This window comes from Microcaecilia unicolor, chromosome 1, assembly GCF_901765095.1.
Source record: "Microcaecilia unicolor chromosome 1, aMicUni1.1, whole genome shotgun sequence".
NCBI classification, from domain to species: domain Eukaryota; kingdom Metazoa; phylum Chordata; class Amphibia; order Gymnophiona; family Siphonopidae; genus Microcaecilia; species Microcaecilia unicolor.
In genome coordinates this window covers 102,874,541-102,879,491 of record NC_044031.1, presented here as the reverse complement: position 1 = coordinate 102,879,491, position 4,951 = coordinate 102,874,541, and positions in this window count along the sequence as shown.

Sequence of the window (4,951 nt, the reverse complement as noted above, 5' to 3'; positions counted from 1 at the left end):
AAATATGAGCTCCTAGATTATAGAATTGCCCTGTTAAGGGGAGGCTCTATATGTGGTGCCTAAAAAATCCACACGGAAAATATTTTCACCTAAGCATATTCTATAAGCAGCACCTAGATTTAGGCTTGGTATATAGAATATGCTTAGTTGATATCCCAGTGCCTAAAACTATATGCCTCCATTTACACCAATGAAAATATGGTGTAAATCCTGGAGCATAGATTTAGGCGCAGAAGGTCATATTCTATAACTATGTGTGTAAATTTTGGGATGCACATGAAATGCCCATTTCCCCACCCATAACCACGCCCCTTTTTGTCTGCATGTGTTAGAAGTTAGGCATAGTGCATTACAGAATACGCTTAGCAAGTTGTGAATGTTAATTCTAATTATTACCAATTTTTTTTTATTTATGCAGCTTTAAATTATTTTACAAGTATTAAACTTGTTACAAGAAATATTAGACATGACTGAAACATATACATTCAAATATAATTCTTATAGATAATAGAAACTAGTTTTTTGTCTACCTTAGACCACAATAAATGGGTCAGAAACTTTGGATCTTTCCAGACGTGACTAAGACTACTCAGGAGAGAAGGAAACAGTTCCTGGAAATGAGAGCTGAAACTAGATCTTTGGGGGCAATGTTCTTGTTGGCTTACCCTTGCAAGTGTGTTGTAAAATATCTAGGTATAAAGTATGTGTTTTTTATGCCTACTCAATTAAGAGAATTTATAAATGCGAAAAAGATTGTCAAGCTATGAACCCAGTTTAGAGTATAAGAATGGTGGAAGTTAGGGCTATGCCTTTCCTAACAATAATTCTTTGTGACCCTGAATTTTTCTTTGGACTCTCTCCCATTTATTACCAATTAGTGTCCACTATTGCTTGTTAAGTGCTGTTATCAATGCTAATTAGACTAGCAATTACCCCACTGAATAAACTCCTATTATGGAAAACTAACAAGCTTATTTTCGAAAGAGAAGGGCGCCCATCTTTCGACACAAATCGGAAGATGGGCGTCCTTCTCACAGGGTCATTCAAATCGGCATAATCAAAAGCCAATTTTGGGCGTCCTCAACTGCTTTCCATCGCGGGGATGACCAAAGTTCCCAGGGGCATGTTGGAAGCATAGTGAAGGCGGGACTGGGGCGTGTTTAACACATGGGCATCCTCGGCCGATAATGGAAAAAAGAAGGGCGTCCCTGACGAACACTTGGCAGACTTTACCTGGTCCTTTTTTTATATGACCAAGCACACAAATGCGCCCTAAATGACCAGACGACCACCAGAGGGAATCGGGGATGACCTCCCCTTACTCCCTCAGTGGTCACTAACCCCCTGCCACCCTAAAAAAATGTTTTTAAAATATTTTTTCTAGCCTCTATGCCAGCCTCAAATATCATACCCAGCTCCATGACAGCAGTATGCAGGTCCCTGGAGCAGTTTTAGTGGGTACTGCAGTGCACTGCAGGCAGGCGGACCCAGGCCCACCCCCCCTACCTGTTACACTTGTGGAGGAAACAGCGAGCCCTCCAAAACCCACCACAAACCCACTGTACCCACATCTAGGTGCCCCCCTTCATCCCTAAGGGTGGGTTTTGGGGGGGGGGGGTTGGGGGCTCAGCATACAAGGCAAGGGAGCTATGCACATGGGAGCTTTTTCTGAAGTCCACTGCAGTGCCCCCTAGGGTGCCCGATTGGTGTCCTGGCATGTCAAGGGGACCAGTGCACTACGAATGCTGGCTCCTTCCATGACCAAATGGCTTGGATTTGGTCATTTCTGAGATGGGCATCCTCGGTTTCCATTATTGCCAAAAACCAAGGATGACCATCTCTAAGGTCAACCTAAATGTTGAGATTTGGGCGTCCCCGACCGTATTATCGAAACGAAAGACCATATTATTGATAATACGGGTTTCCCCGCCCCTTCGCAGGGACGTCCTACGAGGACGTCCTCAGGAAAACTTGGGCGCCCCCTTCGATTATGCCCCTCTAAGTAAACTCCAATTAGCTATTCATTTATTTAAATATGGAAACATATTCTTTATATTGTTACTATGTAAGCTGCATTGAGCCTGCCATGTGTGAGAAAGCGCGGGGTACAAATGTAATAAATAAATATGTATCCCCTATTTTCTAGCCAATGCAATTCAAGTGAATAAATCAAAAGACAATATACAGATTAACCCACCTGCCCTATGTCCCAGTACATAACGTTACCCCAACTACTAGCCATCTTGGTATGCCTACACAACGAGCCCATACTTCATTAATTTCTGAAATCTTATGAAGTCCTTTCATTCGTTAATTTCATTTGATAAGGAATTCCTAAGAGGAATGCCATGATGGAGAAAGTAAGCCTGTGCTAATGCCAAGATTACTAGCAGACTTTTCCCTTCACATGGGTTCATACATTTATATAAGGCATGCTAAATACCTTGGAGGGTATTTTTAGGGAGTGAATTTATAAAAATTTTCTACATATTATAATTGTTTTACATGTAGAAAAGGGTTCTTATAAAATATTATGAGTATACACACATAAAAAATAGGCACCTGGGAAAAATGCATCTGTGTTTAGGTGGACTCATATAAGTAATCTTAGGGGTGAACTGGGGCAGAGTTGTGATGTACATATAATACACACAGAGATTTTGCCTCAGAGCTCTGTTCAAATTCTTTGTTTCACTGACTCCTTTAGTAAACAGAAAATGACACATTCTCTACACAGTATAAAGTTAAACACAATCAAGTAATATACAGCCAGTGGTGATCAGTTTATATTTTTAAACTCTAACCACCGCTGGCTAAGTTAGACTCGGATATTCTATTCCAGGCCATGTCCTGGCACCAGCATTTAACATCATGGTCAGCAGCGATACTTGGAAGTTATGCAGATACAGGCAAAGTTAAAACTGCTATTTAAGGGCTTCTTTTACAAAGCTGCGCTAGTAATTCCCGCACAGCAAATGAGAGGAAGCCCATAGGAATTGAATGCCAATTGTCAGCACGGCTTTGTAAAAGAGACCCCAAGTGGCTCTACTTGTCCGATTAGCTATGCCCATATAACTTCTAAGACCACCCTGACTCTGGCCCCAGACTACCCCAGCTCTGCCTGGACAGTGCTGCAGTGGTCAGAGGGGATATTCAGCAGCACTGTCCAGGAAAGTGTCACTGATTTTCCCCTCCTGAAGCCTTCAGCATGATTTAACCAAGCAAGAGCTTCTTCTGCCCAGCTGAATATCAGATCCATTATCTTTCTGCAAATCTTGTTGCATAATTACTATTTGCTGATTTTAACAAATTGAAAATAAATTGCGAATGTGGTAGAGTTTGCTTGCCCTAAAATGTAATCTGAATGTGGTAGTTACCAAAGTTTAGTTTGGACGCTCTTGTAGTAGATTCATTTCTCCTCTTTTTTTGTTCAAATACTTTATTGAATAGCCAACATCATCAAATATAAGACAACCCTTAAGTGAAACCATATGAGCACTTGAAATACATGGGTAGTGACAGACATAATAAATTTTGTACTTAGCATGCCATAGCCAACTTTGAATTATTTCCATCACATAGAACTATATTCTATAAGGGGTGCCTAAAAAATCAGCGTTGAAAGAAAAGCGCTTAGTGCTATTCTATAAACATCACTTAATGTTAGATGCTGGTTATAGAATAGCACTTAGCACCAGGAACCACAACTACATTTAGGCGTGACCATTTACACCAGTGAAACCTAAATTATTTATTTATTCATAAGGATTTATTTACCGCCTTTTTGAAGGAATTCACTCAAGGCGGTGTACAGTATGAATAGATCAAACATGAGCAACAGGCAACTACAGCAGTAAAAATATTCAAATAACATTTATAATAATAATAATAATAATAATAAATTAACAATAATAAAATTAATAACAATAAGATTATTAATAAAAAAGTAAAAATATTCAAATTACATTTATAATACATTTTTAAAATAAAACTAATAAGAATAAATTAATAATAATAATAACAATAATAATAAATTAGGCACATATCTCCTTTATTTTATAACACTGCTCAAAGATTGTGTGAAAGCGCCTGATCTGCCCATGACCCTCTCATTGCCATACCCCCCCCCCCTTTTTTGGACCCTGCGTAAGTTTTCCTACACCTAAATTTACACGTGTAAATTTTAATTAAATCCAATCAGCACCAATAATTGCTCATTAAGAAGCCAATTATCAATGCTAATTGGCTCATTATTCAATTAAATTGCACACACATATTGGACACATGCCCAAATTTGTGCATGTAGTTTTTAGCAACTTTTATAGAATTTGGGGGATAGTTATTCTAGACTCTGATTATTATTATTAATTATACTCAGCAAGTATTTTCGAAGTTTTATGAAACACCATTAAGCGTCTGTATCTTTCAGCCACTGTTGATTCATATCTATATGTTTCACATACTATATTCCACTAAGCATGATATACGCTTTAAGAACTGTCTTAAAATAAGAACATAAGAATAACTATACTGGATCAGACCAGTGGTCGATCTAGCCCAATATCCTGATTCCAGCAGTGGCCAATCCAGGTCACAAGTACCTGAGAATCCCAAGTAGTAGCACCATTCCATGCCACCAATTCCAGGGCAAGCAGTAGCTTCCCTCAAGTCCATCTCAATAAGAGACTATAGACTTTTCCTCCAGGAACTTGTCCAAACCTTTTTTAAACCCAGATACTACTATTACCACATCCTTCGGCAATAAGTTTGAGAGCTTAACTATTCTTTGAGTGAAACAAATATTTCCTCATATTTGTTCTAAAAGAATTCCCATCCAATTTCATTGAGTGTCTCTTGGTCTTTGTACTTTTCGAATGAGTGAAAAATTGATTCACCTACACGCGCTCCACACCACTCAGGATTTTGTAGTCATCAATCATACCCCCCCCCC